This window comes from Podarcis pityusensis, assembly GCF_964106645.2.
Source record: "Podarcis pityusensis genome assembly, chromosome: 3".
NCBI lineage: Eukaryota > Metazoa > Chordata > Lepidosauria > Squamata > Lacertidae > Podarcis > Podarcis pityusensis.
In genome coordinates, this window is record NC_138026.1 from 36,483,858 (window position 1) to 36,505,660 (window position 21,803).

Sequence of the window (21,803 nt, forward strand, 5' to 3'; positions counted from 1 at the left end):
CTCTGAGACCATTCCCCATCCTGCACTTCTGTTATCCTAAACATTTGCTGGCAAGAAGTCTGGGAAGATTTTTCACAGAATTAGGAATGCCTCTATTCCTTCCCTGCTTGTCATATTTTAAGCGGTGTTATGCTGGGGTGTGTGTGTGGGGGGGTACCATTCAGCTGTTGAGAGAGAGAACAAAGAGAACAAACATCCATTTTAGGATGCTAATTTTACCTTCCCCTGAGAGACATTTAAAAATGTGCATTCTAGTTAACACAAGGTTTATCATTCCATTTGCAGGCACAGAGACTCAGTTTAATAAGGATCATCACTTCCATAAAGAACTCGACTAAGAGAAAAGGGATAGAGATTCCCGGTTACATCTCATTACTGCTCATCTTCAGTCACGGAGTGAAATGGAGTAGAAGCACCAGAAATAATTACATTTCTTGACACCACCATTCCCAGTAAACCCTGCTGCTGGGGAGTACTGGATTTCACTCCCCTTATCACAGGGTAATAGTAAACAATGGTAAACAATGGTAAACAATTTGTGTCCTGTGCACACAAATATGTTCTTGCAGGAAATCTGTTGATTGTAGAGGCTGCATATGAGCGGGATATTAATTGGACTTGCTCACTAGGAACAGTTGTTAATTAAATGCTAATGAGGCATTGCCATTTGCACAGAGTTCCAGTAATAAGCTTGCAAGTGCAGGAGTTGCCTCATCTCATAAAACGTCTCCTTTCTGTTCTTCATTCGTTCTCTCAGAACTTAGTTAAATTGGGTTCAAAGAAACTTATTCCCAGGTGAGTGTGTACAGGATTGCAGCCTTAGGCATACAGCACTGCACACATTTTAGCAGCTCAAGCTGGCTGGCTGGCTGCAACCCTATCCGAAGGAAGGGGAACATGGTCTCAGTTGCAACCACAGCGGCTGTAGCTTGACTAAATGGCTGTAATGCTCTCGACATAAGGCTGCCTTTAAAAAATCTGTCCAAAAATTTTAGCTAGTGACAAATTTAGCAGCCAGAATGGGGGGGGGGGGGGGCTAGGAAATTTGTTCATGTCAAGGCATTCTGCATCTGTTGCATTGGTTACCCAAATTGTATCCAAGCTCAATATAACTAACCTTTATAGATCGATATAGTTTGATACCATGTTACTTGGAGGATCTTCTTCAAGAGGGTTGGATAAGCTTTTTACAGCTCTAGGACTGCATTCAACCTAGGTCAACTCTCTAGGGACCACGTGCCGGTGGAAGGCATGGCCCCTCCACGCTCTCCAGCATATACCATACCCAGACAGCCATATACAGGTTATCACGCCCTCTCCAGTCATCAAATGATTGATCTGATGGGTGGGCAAAGGCAATATTAATCCACATCATGGTGCTGGGGATGAAAAATTCCACTTGTCTCTGTGTGCTTGCCCCCCACCCCCAGCAGGGGCACTGTTGAGACAAAACTGAGCCAGGGGCTGCCACAAGGAAAGGTTTGGTGGATCGTTCTTAAGCTCAGGTAGTTTCCATAGGCCAATATGCTTGTCGTATATTGACTATGTTTCCTTCAACAACAGCCTTGACATCAGTTGAAATCTTCATACAATTTTGGTCCTGCAATAAGCTTTTCCAGCATATACAATTGGTACCGCATCAGTGGAGAGCTTGCCCATAATGAGTTTATTACGATTTATGTGAACGAAATATACATTTCTCATCTGCATCCAACCACGGATTTATAAGCTCCTTTTGTCATGCAGGAAAAGGGTTAGTTCCACTAATGGTAGCTGTCCAAGTAAAACATGCCTCAATTTCAGAGTTGTCTCCTGGTCTCTAAGGTGATAACTTTAGAAACCGAATCCAATTCCATTGTGGAAGTTTTAGGCATGAAAGGTCAGAAACCTACTGCTTTTGGTGAAACTCTTAAAAAGCCACAAAGGCTCCAATACTTGCTCAAAACAATTTTCTTTCCTCCACCCACATGGTATTATATACATTGGCTGTATGAAATGAAATCTGGGCAGTAGACACATTTTACTGTGGTGCACAAATGATCCCTTTAGCACATGAGAAATGAGAGTAGGATTTTTAAAGCTGGGAGGCTGGGAAAGGACAGTTGCTGGCAGCTCATGCCTAGGAATCACCACTCCCCTAAAACCCCATGTGCAGTGGACTTTGCTTGTTCCATTGTTATCAGGGCCAGCCCACCCATGGGGCAAAGTGAGGAAAGTGCCTCAGAAGGCAGGATCCACAGGCGCAGCAGATTCTTATGTATATCTGTATTGCCCCCTAGTTCCTGATGTAGATCCTCACTCACCCCCCTCTTCCCTGGTGAGGAGGGGAGGGGGTGCCATTTTGTGGTTTGCTTCAGGTGCCACAATGTGTTGGGATTGAAACGCAAGTAGAGGGGAAAGGCCTCATTAGTTACAGTAGTTTACATAATTCCCAGATGAGCCAGATCTCTATGTGGTAGGGCCCAGGACGAAAACTCAGCCTCACATTTACACACACACACACACACACACACACAGAGAGAGAGAGAGAGAGAGAGAGAAGCAACATAGGTCTACATTTAGTTCCTCAGATGCCCCATTTGTGTGGAACTCATAGACACATGTTGTGTTTCCTATAGGGGAAATACTGCATACAAATGTTAAGACTCACGCCTATGCCTGACTTAGCATGTTTAGATCCTAAATGCCAGGGACCTGATCCATCATTTTATTCTGCCTTTGAGACGGTAAACTGTCCTGAGAATGCCAATGCGGTAACGGTGCAGGATAGAGCTAAATCATAAACCAAACCTGGTCCCAAGCAGTCAGGTCTGTTGACCTTGACCTCCCAATACATGGTAAAAATGGTATACATGAACACACTACTTAAAAAAAAAATGGGGGGTAAAGGAACAAGCTATGCTTTTGTAGTCTGCCCTGTCAAAGCTGAGAGACAGTCTTGTTTTCCAATTCCGGCACAACTGGCTTCCATTGCCAGCTACTGGAACAGTAATCAGATATCCTTTGTGCAGATCTTCATTGCCTATTGTCTATTATGAACGAAATACACCTACACAAGGGTAGGTTTGTGAAAGGAAATGAAAATTATAAATCATCTACTCTTGTTCTAAAGACAGACAAATAATTCTCAAATAGCTGATGAGGTACATAAAAACAATGTTGTTTTGAATGGGCTGGACATAACACAGCCAGCATATTTTCCTAGTGTAGACAACTTTTGCAGTTGTCAGATGCTAACCATTTGCTGGATCACACCTGTTCAAAGAAATCCTATGTGCAATGGCCCGCTTGTTTATTACATTGGTATCTCATTCTTCCTTTTGGAAGCCCATAGCATTTTGCATGGAACCCCTAAGCAGTCTCCCATCAAGGTCACAAGTTGTTGAATTCTGACAATGCATCATATATCCTTATTATGTGGTCTGCTGCCCAGTGAGGAACCTCTACATTTTGATGTAGTTCAACAGCACCACCTAGAGTATTTGGGGATTACAGACGACCCACCCCTAACTGTGAAGTAGCAAGAAGGATACCCAAGTCTTTGAATAAGCGTCCAGGAATTAAGCTCTTTTCACAATTGCAAAATAGGTCTGAATTGGCTGGGCCTTTTAAATTGTGAGTTTAGAGTCATTAAGGAGGTAGAACTAGCCTCTCTGTAATTTTGTGGTAGGCCAAAGAGACCACTAACGTCTGAGATGGGGTTTATTTTGTAACCGGGCCTCAGGTTGCCATAAATGCGTGATGCTCAGCCTTGGTCTTCCTGAAAACAGCTGATGAGAAGTCCTAAGTTGCTCTTGTTAGGAGAGCTTGCAGCATGGGCAACTTACAGTTTAAGGAGTTCAAAGGCTTTGTTCATGCAGGAGCTATTTACAAGGTGGGTAGAGATGAAAGAGAAATGGCTGACATCTTGTCTCAACAAGTTGGGAAAGAATAACAGAAAAATGGCTCAGCTTTTAGGGGTGGAGTTAACTTAGACAAAGAGGCTATAAGCAAGGGTTGGCTAGATTGCTAGACAAACAGTGCTCGTGTGGTTTAAAGTAACACATGCATTAACTAGAAGCTCAGAAGAAGGAAAGGTATTTGCTTTTCTCCAACAGCTCCCTCTAAGCATCAACAAACTCTGCACATGCTTTGAAACCCAAGAAGCCTGAGAAGAGACACAAATGAAAATAATTCACACAGCAATATCAGAATGATTAGGTTTCTCGTGCCACATTCCCTTTCGTAAACAGATTATCATTCCGTCCTCTAATGATTTAATAGTATTGCACACATACAACCATTAGTGAATGCCACTTTTTGGTAGTACTAAAAAGCAATACAGTTGTTTATTTTGCTACTTCCATTAATGTGCCTAGCCAGGCTGAATTAGCCAATCTCCCAGTCTCAGTGCCTCATCCACATTAACATAATAGGTGAGTAAGTGAATCTGGCCAGAGGGCTGAATTTAGAGCTGGACCATCATTCTGTCAATTAACTGGCACCCTATCACAGCAGGTAATATAAAGTTCAAGCCATGGGAGCAGGCACAGGCTAAGATCAGAAAGAAACCTCTACTGGTGCCATCTGTTGTTGTACAGCTTACAATGTAAGGATTACTGAAATGGTGCTGAAACTAGAATACTCTAATTATTCCATTTCAGAGTTCAACAGTGCAAACCTATGCATGCCTACGCAGAAGTAAATTCTATTGAGCTCTGCAGGGCTTATTCACAGGTAAGTGGGCCAAGGATGGCAGACTGAGGCTGCAGCTCAAGCCCAAAATGTTACTATGTGCTACAGCTACATGACAGCATTTTTTTAAAAAAGACGAAACACGGACAGTGGCCCACCTGCTGTTTTAAGGCCAGCTTGGCTTGCGCTCAAGTTACAAGGGCCAGTTCAGGGTATGCGGCCAATCTGTGAACAGGCTCCTTTTGCCATCCTAGCAGATTGGAATAAGTACGGTGGCTTGTATAATCTGTGCATGAAGCGGTGTCATTGGGAGCCCATACGTTGTGAAATCATTCTCTCCTTAGGGCTTTTCTTTTCCTTCTTTAATGCACACAGATTTGAAAAACAATCTGTGCCAAACAAGGAGAATGGATTCAGAAATGGAGACTCGCCATCCAAAACAGCGTGAGGCTTGTTTTTGATTGTCTTAAACAGAGTGGATTGGTGGAAGGTCCAGGGAGCCAAGCAAATCATGTTTCCTACTTGCTTTTGTCTCTTCACAGGGAAGCGTTGGGGAAGTGGCCAAAACTAGCTTGTTAAGTTCTGCCAAATCTGACAATGAATCAGCGAGCTCTGTGTGAAAATCTGTCCCACGGCCTGCTGCTGGCTGCTGAATACCAAGAACAGGTAAATTGATTATGGACACGGCCATCACTACATGAGAAAAAAGCTGTGCTATTCAATAAAACATTGCTATTTTAAAATATATGGGTACTCAGTTAGCAGGGACTGAATGAGAGCTGGTTAACATATGCATGTGCTTCATTCAATGACTGCAGGCATGTGAGGGAAGCAGTGGCATAGTGTGGGTTGCCAGTGCCTGGGGCTTTGCAGAAGGGGGGTAAGAGGGAGGGAAATGGACAGAGTACACATGCTGCCAAACAGTATCTGCGTCACCCAGGAAATCACAGCCGCAGAGATGAGAAAAGAAGAGTTGTATTGAGGCAGCACCGGGTGTTGAAATTTTGCGCTCCCTAGCAATATTGCACCCGAGGCAACTGCCCCTATGCCCACCCATTCTACACCATTGGAAAGAAGGGCCATAGCCCAGTAGCAGAGCCCTACGCACAAGGTCTCAAGGTTCAGCTCCTGCTATCTTCTGCTACAAAGGGACCTCAGGTATAAAAGCCCAACACTGTATTTAAGCAAAATGAATGCGGCATTGAAACTAATGTGCAACCTCAATTTTCAGAACCTTGAAACCAAAAAAGTATTTGCTGGCAAATGTAAATGTGCCATCAAATCTAATGTGCACCCTAATTTTCGTGACATAATTTGGCCAAAAAAGGTACACATTACATTCAGGTAAATATGGTATCTTGGAGAGCTCCTGCCACCGATGGTAGACCAGGGCTTGCGAACATCACACTCATGGGTATCAATCGGCCCACTGGTAGCTCCAGTGGCAGATATAAAAGCTCTCTGTAAATAACCCTTTTAAAAAACCACAGTGCTATTTGCTTTTCCTGCTCAGTTCCAGTTTGCACTGGCTCAGTTCCTCTGTGTTGAACTCACCCTCTGAAACATGCTCAGATTACATTGGATGCCAATATTCAACACCCACCCACCCTTCTGTTCTGTTGTGCAAAGAGCTTAACCAATGTTGGTGTCTTTTCCCCCACTGATGGGACAAAAGAAGTGATACATTTCTCAATATTGAATTATAACGGGACAAATAGAATTATATATTGCTCAAAATTGGTCTGCTTGTCTCATTAGCCCTTTTCACGTGTTCAAAGAACATCTGGGGCGGGGCGGCGGGGGAATCAGGTTGTGTATGCAATCCCAGCTTCCAACATTTGTGCATTTATATGAAGGTCTAAAAAGAGCTTATATGTTACAGTTGCAAATTCATAGACATCAGGGATAATGTCTACGGCAGGGTTCCCAATCGCAGAGAGATGCTCTTAGTGCATACAACTATTCATAACTTCAGATGAACACAGTGAAATTGGGAAGCTCTTACTGAGCTTTTCCTCCATCACACATGATGCAGAATCTCACTCACACTCATTCAGAATAGACTTTCTGGACAAGGAATAAATATTTGTGTTGCTCTGTCACCAGAGTAATTCAACTAAAATCCTAAGCTCTATGTAGATGTTAAAAGCTTCTGTGTTCAGCAAAATGGGAACAAGGGGACCAGGACACAATTCTCAACGTTTTTGTTGAACTTCACAGGAACAAACAAACATTGAAATGCCAGGCTTGGGTAAATTCTGGGCCATTACAGATTGTTAGTGCCCCAAACATTAAAGGCATTGTTCATGCTACAGTCGCTGCACGAATACCACGTGCCCTGTGGAAACATCGTGGAGAGGGGCATCAGATGAGGAGGCGTGGGGTGAGATCAGGGAATTGGAGGAGACTGAGCTGAGGGAAGGTCCTAGGGGGTTTGGGGTATGGAAGTTCAGGACCTCAAGAGGAGTCTGACCCCAGGGAGGGCACCAGCGGCTAGGGAGGCAGATACTTGAATTCAGGGGAAGGGCTGAGCAGGATTTCAGGAGACTGACCCACCGCCAATTACCCCCAAGTGCAGGGCCACAACCAGTTGAGATGACTCAGGCACCTTTTCCCAACAGCGAAGAACTGTCCCATTCTGAAGAGGCATGTGGGAATGAGCCCAACACTGAGCCAGCTCCTTAAACTCTTCCTTCATTTCCAAGGAGGCAGAGGTGCAGTGCATACACACACCATTTGAATGGGAATGCCCATCAGCTTTGTGGGGGGCAGGCCCTCTCAAATATTTTACTATGGGGGCTAAAGCCCCCACAGCCCCTAGGAGTTGGTTCCTATGGTAGGAAACCAACGTTGAAATCCCCATTCAGCCACAAAGCTCAAATTGGGCCAGGCTAACCTAACGTCACAGGATTGTTGTGAGGGTAAAACGGGGGGGGGGGGGCAGAAACCAAGGTACATCACCTTGAGCTCTTTGGAGGTAAGGTGGGATATGAACATAATAATAAACAAAATTGTCCATGTGGCAGGGTCTGTATTAACTTGAATGTAATGCACACCTTTTCTGGCCAAATCATAACACAAAAATTAGGGTGCGCATTATATTCGATGGCGCATTAGGTCTACATAAATATGGCAAACTGCATAAATCCTTTAAAAAATGAAAGATTTCAGAATTTTTACATCACTGACCCTACATAGTGAATAATACACTGAAGCACAAGGGGAAAAAAGTTATTAAGCAAAAGCTCATTGCTAGAACAAAGGGCCGACTTTAATATATTCTTTTTCTTTCCACCCTATAATAGTAATATGCTGCAACCAAAATAGCTGCGGGTAAAAAAAATAAACAATTGCGCTGTTCATTTTCAGCCTCACCAATTAAAATTTGCCCTCACTAATTAAAATTAGTCCCCACTGGTTAATCAATGAAAGCTTTAGTTAATTAATCTACCGATTAAACTGGCAGCCCTAATTAAGAAACGAGTATAATATGGATAGCTAAAATATTGTAAGAATGCGGGTGCAGAGAGGATACATGATAACCAAGTCAAACTTCCGGATGTGTAAGCAAGGGCAATGATTCTCACATGACCAAATGCTTATGCCCTTGTGCGTATGTGTGGATTTGTACATTTGTAAATATACTGCATGCAAATATACGGGAACACTGGACCCTATGGCAGGAGCGACGTGTGAGTTGAGAGCTCTATCTCCCAACACCTTATTAAAAACCTTAAACATGAGGAGTCAACCATCTCAGGACCACCACACTGGCTACAGTGGGTGTTTAAACTCTTCCTCCCTGCCATACTTTCATTCAGGAGATGGTGGGGAAACAAGTACTGGCATTGTGCCTCCCAATTATTTTGTCTCCCTGTTCTTTAACAGCTCCTCTGTCACAGTCTAACACAGCCTCAGATCTTCAGCCATACCCAGCTAAGGAAAGAAGGTGGGAGAAATACTATTTCTTGGAGGAGACATTTTTTTGAACTAATAATAATAATTTATTTATACCTAGCCCATCTGGCTGGGTTTCCCCAGCCAACAAAGCATACCGAAGTGAAATAAAATGATTTGGGTTTTAGGTACAAGTTTACGACCAAAGTGTAGGTATTTGAAGGTGAAAGTGAAATGTTTAAATTTGATATTCAGAAGGGAGGGAAGTAATTTATTCTATAATGGATCCCTTGATCAACCTTCATAAAGCTAATGAAAATAGTCTGTTTCCAATTAAGAAGTTTAATTCGCCATGAGCCTGAAATTTCACCTGCTTAAGAGAAACTGTACAAGCAATTCCTTGTGGTCCAAAGGAATGCTGTAGTAACCAATTCTAGTGATTGATGCTACATGGGATTTTCTATCTTTTAAAGTGTTTGGCTTGCAATAATTTATTTTTAAAGCTCAGGTGCTTTATTCTTTCATAGCTGAGCTCCGATTAGACTGAGGGTGAAATAAGCAACAACATAAATAAATACACTGGGACATTCACTATGGCTATCAGTAAGTCTCACCCAGGGACTCTCTTTCAACTTCCCATTTGTTTGGACCATTCCATTGACCAATGACTACATTTCTTTTATAGAACAGATGCCAGGACTCAAGCCTGCCAGGGACTCACACTCTATGAATTGGAAATTCTGCCCTCCTAATTTTAGCTATTGAGGCCAGGGAAGTGGGTGAGGCTGAGGAAATTTAGCTGTGGAGAAAGTGCCAAGATTCAGGCTTACTGGAACATCAGTTCCAGTTTCCTAATTCCAGGTGGATGGGAATAAACTAATGTAGAGGAGGAAAATGCACTTTGTACATGCCCAGAGGCACTTTTGCTTGATTTAGGGCTGAACCCTGGCCTTCAAAGTACGTCATACAGGTGGATCCAGAATCCCTTTTAGAGCTGTGGAAGGAAGATACTGCATTGTTGTGGGCCTGTGTTGAAACAATGATGGATCACTGTTTGGGGTTTGAACAAAGGGATCCACCGCCAAGTTGTCAGACCCGTCTTTTGTTGGGGAACCTGAATGGGCTGAAATCCAGCAGGGTAGGTGGCATTCCTCCCCACTCTCCACCCCAGTTTAGGAAGATGCAGGCTAGGTCTGTGAGCATCTGTGAAAAGGAACCCAGGAGAAGTTGCAGTTTGATGGGACAGAGTGGCAGACAGGGCAAGAGCTGTCAGGATATGAAACCATCTTAGGATGCTGCCCATCTTGAGGCACTTCCTTTTGAAGAAAGCTGAAGTAGGGCAATGGATATGCTGTAGGTAGGAAAGTGTTAAGTAGTATTCCTCCACCCACACTCACCTTTTGAGCCAACATCTAATTCTGTCTCTAGGGAACCACATTCAGCTAAGCACTGCTGGGGAAGTGGCATGTGCATAACAGTATAAATGCGCCCAGGGATTTGGAAACTGCCTAGCATGAGCTAAGGAGTGGTTCCTATGCCCGGAAAGAGCAGGGAAAAAAGCTAAGTGTGGATAAGCCCTTAAACTACTTATACTCTTGTTTTCTATTATGCAGAGAAAGTTACATATGCTTGCATGCTTGTGAAAGCTATTAACTTCCCATGGATTGTGACACTGCCTTCACCCTTCAGCTCTTGACCCAGTCTACAAGCACAGGCTATTATGGGCCCACCTCCCTTCTTGCTTTATCAAAGAAGCAAAACTCAGCTTGCCTCCTGTAAAAATAAGGTGAACACATTTATAGAAAGATTTACTGCTTGCAGAACTTTATTTAGGAACACAAAGGTACATACCCTAATTAGCATGCCCCTGAACTCACAAAGTAAGGAAGGAGGGAGGGAGGGAGGGAGGGAGGGAGGGAGGGAGAAAAGCATAGCCATCTATTGCAATGCTGAGAATAACCTTTGAAAATGTTATCTAATCTTCAGACTATTGAAATAACTTCAATTTGTTTGGTGTGGAATAAGGACACATTCAATCATGTGTGCTAGGACCTTTGCAGGACTCTTAGGAAGATTTGCAGATGTAATATAATGAAAACAAGTCCTGTGAAAAACTGCAGCTTAAATCTTCTCAGAAAGGGACCTTTCCACCTCAATTTGCTATTTTCAAATAGATTCAAATTAGATGGTTCATGCAGCACTTATGGTGGGACGCAAGGAGACACAAATGTTCTCCTAGGGAGCCAAATAAATGAGAGCAGACGAACACCACCACTTTTTCAACTTATGTTCCCAAGCAGAATTAAATAGGAAGGTTGTTTAATTATAGGAAACCAGCAAACCAATGGTTTACTGGTCCAGCAACATAAACTGGTGCTCTGGAATCTCAAAAGCCAATAAGCTCCAGACCTGCCTTCCTTGCAATGCTTTCTCCTGACTCTGCCTATCTTGTCCATGTCATCTGCCCAGCCAACAGGACAACGCTTTTGAAATGAAAAGTTGATGACTCTGGTTTCAAAGTCAATGTATTAGTGAGTCAGATGAGGACAGGAGAGACCCATGCTCATACCCCCAGACACAAAGTTCAATGAGTGACTTTAGCCCCCACTTCTCCCATAGACTAGCCTGCCTTGTAGATAAAATAGGGAAGGAAACCCATGCATGCTTCCCTGAGTTTCTTGGAGGAAGGGTGGGATGAAAATGCAATTTGTAATCCTAATTTCAACAAACGTTTTAAAAATGATAATGATAGTTATGATGATGAAGCTATTAAGGTAATGGAAGTCTCCCATTCATCTAAGTTTAACGAGGAATAAATAATCTGCAATGTATTTACCAAACTAAATAAAGCAAAATACTGGCCAGAGTGAAGTGATTTTGCCAATGGCTTTTCATTAAGTTCTTTCAAAACAAAACAACAGAGGAAGATGATCTACAACAATATAATATGCAAAGACAATACACCTGAGAGAAAGCAAACTTGCTATGTTAGCAGAGGAGGTGGGCTGTTAATGGGTTTTTTTCACCAACTCAAATGAGTAGCCAGAGGATTTGAAGTCATTTTGACAGGTCAGGCTGTAAAATGTCAAAATACGTGTGACCTGAAGATCATGATTTATTTATTTTTTAAAGCCTTCTATTCGCAAGTTTTCATTGTCTTGCAATAAAATAATTAAAATCTCCCACAATATCAAGAAGCGATTGAAATAAATGAAAAACAGTGAAAGTACAATCCTGGAGTCACTAAATGAATAACCACCTTTCGTCAGATTTGTTGACCTACAGAGCTAAGTGGGTGTATAATAAATGTAAACACAATTTTTTCAGGACACCCTTTCAGTAGCCTGAAAAATACCCTCAAACAACTCACACTGGAAAACATGGGCTCCCAAATCTATGTTTGATCAATGCAGGGGTAAGGAAAAGGGTGATAACCAAGGAGAATCAGTAAACAACCCAACCACTATTTCCCACTGTATTTATCATAATGGTGGGCATTTTGCTAGTTTTTGCATAAAGCTGTTACCAAAAGAGACCTTGAGAGTCCCATTGTATCAAACTGAAAACCACACCAAATTGTCTTTATTATGCATGACACATTGCAGGCCCAGGTGCAGCAGAATATAACAGGGAAAGTGTTGTAAAATGGGAGGGGAAAATTAGAGGTAGAAATTTACGTAGCAACAGATTATTAAATCCACATAAATAAACCATATGGAGGTGTACCATGTATAATTCTATCGGTTCAAACCGAATGTGCATGTCTGAGGAAAGGGGCAGGAGAGAGGTTGGGCAAGGAGTGATATACCACAGAAGGAACTCTGCAAAGACATCATAGCGCTTAATAGCTGGAGGATCTAAGAGGAAAGAGCTAGGCTAGAGAGTTTGAGACAAAAGGCAAAGTAGCTAAAAGCAGCAACCTGCAAGGAGGAACTTGAGGGGGAAAGGAGCTGTGGAACCAAGGGAAAACCCCCCAGTCAACAAGCATTGTGACCTGACATCTCTAAAAAGATAGCCTAGCCCAAGAAAGAATGCATGATGAGAAGGGAGGGGCGGTTGCCTAAATTTCATGTATGGATTGCAACTAAGCAACCAATTTCTTTGACTGCAGGCTTTTAGCAGTGAAACAACCTTCCACACATTGTTGCTACTGGGACTCATGGGAGCAAGATGGCAAAGCACTGCACTTAAACGTAACGTGCATAAGTGATACCCCAACTCCCTGTCTCCCATTGACACCCCCAGAAAAGCACCAAAATGACTTGCTATTGCAGAAAGGAGCAAAATTTAAAGATATGGGAAACAGGGAAAGCGAAAAGGCGTGTTGTATGTTGCACTTCATTTAGGAAGGCAGGCTCTGAACTTCAGAGCCAACGGTATACAGCGACCACTTTACGAAAGGAGAATTTGCAGGTAGCTCCAAGCCACATTCAACATTAATTTCAGCAGCAGAGCATTCATTTCCTCTCAAGGCTGCCTGCGTTAAACACAAACGAAGCCTCTTTATTGAACCAGAATAGATCAACACACCATATCCTGCAAGCCAGACAGAAAGGAGAATTATCACTCCAAAGGGTCGTTAATAAAGAAGTGAATTATCTTTAGAACATATTCATAGTTTAGCATCATCCCTCTGTTCTGTGAGTAAATATACCCTAATGCATCTTTTGAAAAGTGATGTCTCCCTGCGCTGCTCTGTTGCACTATTTATAATCACGCCTTCTTCCTGTGGTGCATTCTCGAAATGGCCCTCAACAAGCACCAAGTCACTTAAGAGTCTGACTTATTTATGGCTCTGGAGCTCTAACGAGAACAGGAACAGACATTTCATTCTTGTAATTTGAATGATCAGCAATTTAACAACATCCTGGAGGTCAAGTTCTCCCCTGGTTTTCTGCACAGGTATGCCTGCCACCACCCTTCTTTCCCCCTCTTGTTGAATGTGACTTGCATCTCTCGCATGAGTGACCTGAAACTATTAGCTCCACAGGTACCTTTCTGCAGCATGTCCATTCTCTCTGCGTGGAAGACTGTGGCCTCGATTGCACTGGGTGGCCTTGGGAGTGCAGGAGCGATAGCGAGATGATCATCCTCTGCCTTACATCAGTAAACAGCATTTAATGACCTTCGGATTTCTTCAGCTCTATTCTTCAATTTATTTTAAAAAGAAAAGAAAAAAAAATCACTCAACTCCACTCTTTCCCATTACAGTGGTACGTCAGGTTACATACGCTTCAGGTTACAGACTCCACTAACCCAGAAATAGTACCTCGGGTTAAGAACTTTGCTTCAGGATGAGAACAGAAATCGTGCTCCAGCGGTGTGGCGGCAGCGGGGGCCCCATTAACTAAAGTGGTGCTTCAGGTTAAGAACAGTTTCAGGTTAAGAACGGACCTCCGGAATGAATTAAGTACTTAACCCAAGGTACCACTGTATACAGAAAACATAGAAACAGCAACTGGCGATCTCCACAGCTGTATTAATTAATTAACTAATTGATCAAATCATCAGTGTAGGCTCAAGGCAAGGCACCACGTGCAAACAGACGCAGAATGATGGCAGTTATGCCTTTTCCAGACATTCTGGGAAAACACAGAACTGCACATCAGCTTCTTACCCTAACCACGCAATCCTACTCAGTAATCTTATCTGGGTTCAAGAGAATTTACTTCCAGGTTGCATTGTGCACAGGGCCTTAGCTTTCTTGAGTACAGAATACACATGCACCACACCAGGGGTAGCCAATGTGGTGCTGCCCTCTAGATGTTGTAGACTACCATAATCTCTGGCCACTGACCATGCTGATAGGGGCTGATGGGAATTGTAGTCCAACAGCATATGGAGGGCACTATGTTGGCTACACTGGTCTACACTGATGGGCAGCGGTTTTCAGGCAGGAGTCTTCCAGCCCTGCCTGAGCTGGAATTGCACTTGGTACAGTCTGCATGCAGAACGTGTCCTTTACCACTGACCTATGGTCCTTTCCCAACAGCAGCAATGGCTGCACAATTGTACCAACAAGTAACAAATATGATTATAATGTGTGAGTCTTTCAAACATGCTTTCTCTCTCTCTCTCTCTCTCTCTCTGTGTGTGTGTGTGTGTGTGTGTGTGACTATATAAAGGAGAAATCAAATTTCTCGTGTACCTTCCTGGCATAGGATTTAAGTAATTTAAAGGCTTCCTTTGGAAGAGGTCTAAATCTTCTAGAAGGCTTGGCAAAGCTAGGTGTCCAATTAGCTGAGACACAGACACAGCACTGAGGAAATATCTCTTTTTTTAAAAGAAAAAGCAGCCACTCAACTTTGGTAGTTCTTTGTTGATGAAAAATGAATGTGATACTCATAGTAAATGGATTCAGATTGAGTTAAATAACCCCCTATTACTCTAGAAAGATAGCTGAGCTTTTAAAAAAGAGCAGTTGCCTAACTTAATAAAATAAAAGATAGCAGGAGCAGACTGGACAGTAATTAATTAAATTACAAACTATTGCTCAGGTAACCATCTGGGATGAATCCAACAGAGCTAACACCATGTATCAGTATCTTAGCAACTGACAATCTGAACAAGTCTCTGTGTTTTGCAGTTAAAAGCCCTTACTTATAGTATGGTGTTACCAAAGTGCTCTGCCTTGCTGTCATTTTAATTCTGCCCCTAAGCACCTTAACTTCTAAAGTTTTTATGTGATTATGACTGCACCAAGCAAGGGCTTGTGCATGCACAGCAGAGGGAATAAGCAATGGTGTGCACTGGCTATCCTCATAAACGTTAAGTGGGATTACCTTTGGAAGCTGTGAGGATTCAGGATATATGCAAATGTCTTACATTTCACCCAATTCCTTTTGCACAGGTGTGCTATTTGGTCATTTAAGAGCTTTGGCAAGACCAAAGTATCATTCAAAGAAGGACCATCCCTACTGGGACTGTAATGAATAGTCATTCGTGTTGGTAAATGTTGAGATGCCAGCACCAAGTGGTAAGCCTTGAAAATGACATCCTCTTAGATTTCCTCTTCGATTCTGTACAGTGCCCAAATGTGCTGTAAAATCCTCAAGCTCATTCCCCTTTTCTTTAGATCGCTCTCCTTTTGTTCTATGTAACTCATCCCATAAGGAAACGGAGTTATTTCCCTTCTTGAGACCTCACTAGGAACTTCCTATCCCTACCTCCTATAGCTAGGGGATCCTTGCCTATTCCCTGTATTTGCTATTGTATTCAGTTTTAGTAAAAAACAGAGGGAGCAGATACATACACATAGCTTTATAGTCTTCTTTTCTATGCAATGTTATTTTTCACCGATTAGGAAGGTTCAGGGAGAATCTACCTTTGATTCCCCGTAACAACCCTTTACAGAAACAAAAAGCAGCCCACAGCCTGGTTTTGTAGATGAGTGGCAAGGTGTGCTCAAGGAGGAAAAGGAGACTATACAGAAGCTGAATGAATTGTCTTCAACAGCAGAGGATATAGGGTAGATTCCCAGAGCTTGAATGAATGTTTGCAGCAGGGGAGCCAGAGGAACTGAGGCACAGAGTGGTGATGAGATACAAAGTCCTAGGCCTAATAGACAGAATAAAATATGACAAATCACCAACTTTGAATGGCATCCACCATGAGAGTACTCAAAGAACTGAAATGTGAAATTGTTGATCTAGCAAAAATATGTAACTAGTCCCAAAGATACTGGAGTATTGGAAAGTGGCCAACATAATACCATTATTTTAAGTGAGTCAAGGCGGGGGGTGGGGAGGATACTGTTTGGTCACCTGACTTTATGGTGATGTCATTTGATTGAGAGGTGGGTGGCCCTCCCACCCCATGGCCTGTGGGATGCTGGGGAGCTCCAGACCGAGGCCCCCAGCCAGATCATGTCCTCCACTCATCGTTTATAACAGTAAAATGGGAGGGACAATCTAAACTTGCATGAGCACAACACCACCAAAGCACACTTAATTAAGAAAAAATGAATACTTTCATAACAATTAACACAGAAACTAGTGCTAAACCATATTCTGCTAGATTGTTGGAAGTGGCTTCTACATTGAGAGAAAGCTCAAATAAACTGTGGAGATTAGGGAAATGAAATAAACTGTTGTCTGAATGCAGCCTTACTCTCAGATACTCCCACTGAGTTCAAGGGGACTTTATCCCAGGTTAAGTAGGTATAGAATTGCAGTCTAAAAATTGCCACGAATCCCACCCCTCCCCCAGGTCCGTTATGAATGCACCATTAGTTATGCAATGTTCCAAAAGTATATATTAAGTCTTTGTGGTATCTTAAAACTTTGCTGGCAGATGATATAACTTTTAATATATTTATAACAGGAATTGAAATATGCAAGGGAGAGTTCTAGCACAAGTCTACAAAGGCATAATCGTTTTAATGCACAATACAAAGCTGCTTTTTGCAACAAAACAGACAATCACTGGGTGGGTGTTAAATGATGAGCGCAGGATAGCATTAGGATGAAAGCAAGGTGTTTTGTTCTCTCAGACATGTCACTTTCTCAGAGAAATCCAAGTTAGAATTTTACTTTAGCGGATAAGAGCAATGCGGCATGTCACTTAATTGTTCCCAGCTTTTACCTGTAGAAATATCCTCCCTCTGTTAGTGTGGCTCATCCATTTGTGCTGAGGGTTCCAGCACTCCCCCTGCTCCTATTTATGTACAATTTAAAATCTGCCCTTAACAGAGGAGCAACCCCTTCTTCCTTGGAACCATAGAATGGTTCATTATAGCATTCTGTAGCTCACGGGAGGCAAAGAAGTGCTTTCTATCAGTTGAATGAATAACAAGCAACATTTCCTACCTAGGATGATCAGAGGCTGATGTGAAATGCAGAAAATTGCTCACATGGAAGATGCAAAGAAAGTCATAATAAAAGTTTGTGAGTGGGAAAATAACTTTGTAAGATGGAATTATAAAACAACCTTCATTTTGAGCAAATTGTAAGGAGCAGACATTTCTCTTCAGCTTCTACCCATGATATCCCTATGCACATATCTTACTCATGTATGCAGAATTGGTGACAAAAATATGATTGTTAGTTTAGGTGTGATTCTTGTATCTGTTGGTGCATGGGGGAAAATATATAATATAGTATGGGAAATTCCCTGGATGCCAAGATCCAAGTTTGGGGCAGGTACTCTTTGGTGAGAGAACCCCAGCAGAGATTTAAAATCACAAAATGTGCAGCAAAGTAAAGTGCGGAAATATAGGCTGTCAGTCCTTTAAAATATGCCATTCCATAGTTCCTCTCTTCCCCTAGCACAGAAAAAGACCACACATTGGGCAACTTAAAAATGGTTTACAGTACTTACAAACATCCCAATGGTTGGATTCATGTGCTTCCGAAAGTTGCAAAGGCAGTAAAACTTGGCTTAGTTACAAATTGATGAAAGTGCCTAAATTTTTGATATAGGAACTCAAGAGTGGCTTGTGAGAGCCATGCAGTCTGAGCTGGAGGAACCAATCAAACCTCTTGACAAACTGAGCTTCTCAGGTAGACTGAGGGAACAAGGTGAGGGGAAGTGGGCATAAATATGCCGGGCAGGAGTGCTTACTCTATGGTATTAACTCCTTAATTAAACTTACACATGTAGATTATGGAAGCTTATCCAGAAGGGAATGTGGCCCTTCAACTAAAAAGGTTCACCACCCCTTTGTTTGTTAAATTTGTATACCGCCCTATACCTGCAGGGAACTTTATTTGGCATGCATTACTCTGTACAACATCATGTAGAGTGATGGCATTATTCTAAAATGATAAATATTCCCAGCCCACCCCTCCCAAAAAAAGATTGCTTGGAAGAGGTGTATGTGTTAACCTACATTAATTTTCCAGAATCTGGGGCTCTCCATATATATGTTTTGAACCGTTTGGTTGGGACTGATGAAAGTTGTAGGCCAAACCCCCTCGAGGGCACCAGGTTGGGGATGCCTTGCCTTCATCCAATTCATAATGCCAGGGGAGCTAAAACAAAAGCACCATAGTAGGAAACTAAAATTTGATGGTTTCTTTTCCTTGACAGCGACCTCTAGTGAGAACTGAGGCTCACTGTACTTTGTACATGCCAACATATCCAAAGAACAGAAACTGGGGTTGCTTGATCCAGATTGCAAAAAGGACTCCTATTACCATTTAAAACTGAGGGACAGGGAGTGGCAACAGGGGAGATAGGACTTGGTAATATTCCTTCTTCTGTATGGCTCTTAAATGCATAGGAGCCTTCTCTAGGACTGGCACAAAAAAGCCAAACAGAAATGCCACCACAGTCTGAATGACCTGTTTTTCATGTCCATGAATGTCTGAATGACCTGTGTGTCAAGCCCCATGTCAGAATGTAACACAGATGAGGAGCACACACCCGTTTTTAATCTCAATCAGATGTGCCAAGTCAAAATAACGGGCTGTTTGAAAGAGGAGATGGCCTCGGTTTCAAATCCCATTATCATCTGCTTCTGCCACTGGACAGAATGAATAGCAGGCAAGAGAGGCAACCTCATCAGGCCTTGCTAAGAGATGCTGTTACTGCCAATAAACCATCTGCTATGTAACCAAATAACTTATCAACATTTAGATAGATTCTAATTACAATGCATGCAACAGTACTGTGGAGAGTGAGGAGTCAATCATCATACCAGGGTTCATCAGCCTTCCAGAGGCAACAAAGAAAAGCCTCAGCTCCTTCCCCAAACTACAATTCACAGGGTAAACCATAACATTTAATTGATTGAAAACAGATGCAGCTATAGATACATCTAAGCCTGAACACAGAGCAAAACTATGGCTTTCCAAAACTTTGTGCTGTGAGCTCAAGAGAACTGCTAGTGTGGTGTGGAAAATAAATTAGTTTTGAAAATGAAGAAGTTTATTTTGTTGGATTCCCAATAATAATAATAATAATAAAGCCTACAGATGAGGTTGTCCACTGTCTCTTTCATCTCTTTATAATTCACTGCTCTGCCTTTCCTCCTTCCAATCAGTGTCTGCTGAGGGTGGGTAATTTTGTCGCATCTCTGCATCAGGCTGGATCACTCCATCACTCCCAATGCAGAGAGACAGCAGAATTAACTACCTTCAGTGGAGGCACACCCACAATAGTGACTCACGCAGAATCACAGAGGAGCAAGGACTGCCAGTCAGCCCAGAGAATATTAAACTGTTTCATCTTCTATCAGATGAATTGTGGCAGCTGTTTTGCAGTTAAAACACTTAACTGACTCCGTGCGGGAGGAGGGAGGGGGGAACCTTCTTCCTCCTTGCCACTCCTTGGTCCTCTCTAGGAACATGCAACAACAGGAGATCTCTTTATTCCACAAACCAAATCTCTAACTAGAAAATAGTGTGGGAAGGAGCCATTTTAAAACTGAATACTCTTCTATGGCTTAGCTCACAAACCACAGCTTGGCAGGAACTGGCGAGTGTGCTGGTGGGTTCCCAGAGAGGAGAGCACAGCCACTGTGGCTCCTCCCATGTTCCTCCCGGTGCCACACTTCCTAAGACAACGTCATAGCTTGGCTTCATGGATCATCGAAACCCAAGCTCCATCGTTCATTTGCTCTAGGCAAATCACAAGCCATAAACCAAGAACAGACCTTGGTTACAGATTGTGGTATGTCTGGAGCAAAATAAACCACAAATCAAGCTTCCTAGAACAGTGGTCGCAATCTCGTCTCCAGGAATCTGCATGTTCATGCTAAGCCATGGTCTGGCTTATGATTGTGTGCAAACCAGGTCTATATTTGCCTAGCTTTAATTAAAGGTGGTCCAGCATGCCATCTTCCTATTCTTTCTTGTGTGCTCCCTAAAAGACACTCCTAGCTACAACTTTATGCAGCTTTGCAAATGGAATGTAGCCACTGACATACATGAATCAGACAGCAATCAGACATGTGCTTCCAGGAAAAACCAATAAGCTTTTTGCAAACCATTCATACATATTAAGAAAATACGTTTCTATAGCCACCTTCTGACATGGTTTTTAAGAGCGGAAGTTACATGTGAAGCAGTAACTTTGCCAAGTATCGGTTTGAGGGAATTTCATACTGACTTTATTAGCAAGGCTTCCAAGCAAACCAGCGCTGCAAGGACATTGCTTCAGGCATTCAACAGCACAAGACTGTTTGTGAAGGTGATTCTGGAACCCAGGGTCCCAGTACCATATCCAGAGGACAGCTGCTCACACTGTACACAAAGCAAGGAAGGAGGGGAGCACAAAATGCATCCCAGGAATTAGAAGGTGCTTTTCCTCCGTCCCCTTTCAAATTCTCTGCATGTACTGCACAGTGTGTCATTCCTATCTGGCAAATGGGCCTTTGGAAAATCAGACTACGCTGAAGCACCCAACATCTAAACTGGGAGAGGGTGCTAGACGTTATCTGACAGAAAAGCTGAAGCAATACAACCATTCCCTGCTATATAATTTGTCTAGACGTGTCGTAAAGCTCCCTTAATTATCACCCACATTCTGGCTAAAAGTTACCCCCAATCCAGCATCGCACAAGAGTAGTTCAGCCAGTTTTGTCTAGTAGTGTATCTAATATGAAGTTGTTCCACGTTCGTCTTTTGTGTCCCATATGAGAATAGAGAGACAAGATAAAGCATAAGGGGCGGGGTGACATTTACTTCAGAGCATGCACCCATCTGGCTAGAGCTCCTAAAAATCTGTGTTTTATTGTGACCTGGCTGCAATGCATTGTATTACTCAACTGCAGAAAGCTTCTTTTATTAAGCTGTTTTTCACATCAGGTTCCCTAGGATGTTTTGTGCAATTCTGTGCTACTCCAGGTGAAAAGGGGAATCAGTTTTAAAACCATCTTTAGTTTGGCATACAGCATTGTGAGTTTACAGTGCTTCTTGTCCAGCTTTCCTTCCTTTTCAGGGCACTCAAAGCCACTCAATAGGGTGATAGAATGAAGTTTTTGATACATTAGGCCCCGAAGAAAGTAGGGCAGCAGCATTTTCCAGAGGTGCCCTGCCAGCTGAATGGCAGCTGGGGCCACTTGCTTGTTCATCTCAACAGCAAGGTTTGGGTACAGTATTAATACTAGATAAGGAATCTCTCCTGTATGACCAATCTTCTGCTTAAGCTTTCCTTTTATAGGCAAAGTAAAATGGAAACCATCTGAGCCAAGGTGTTAAAAAACACACACTACTAACACAGCGGTTGCAGAACTTGCTGTCCCTGGCAACAATTGTTCAGCTTCCTTCAACTGTAAAATGGAATAAAGA

The 21,803-nt window shown here is 42.6% G+C and overlaps 1 long non-coding RNA gene across 1 annotated transcript in view; it reads right to left on the bottom strand.

The window, feature by feature from the left end:
- LOC308472866 overlaps positions 1-21,803 on the bottom strand; it is a 75,007-nt gene that overhangs the window by 34,600 nt on the left and 18,604 nt on the right. Inside the window, exon 2 of the long non-coding RNA XR_013983789.1 lies at positions 13,566-13,719. This is a non-coding gene — a long non-coding RNA (uncharacterized lncRNA). The remainder of the gene's footprint in view (positions 1-13,565; positions 13,720-21,803) is intronic.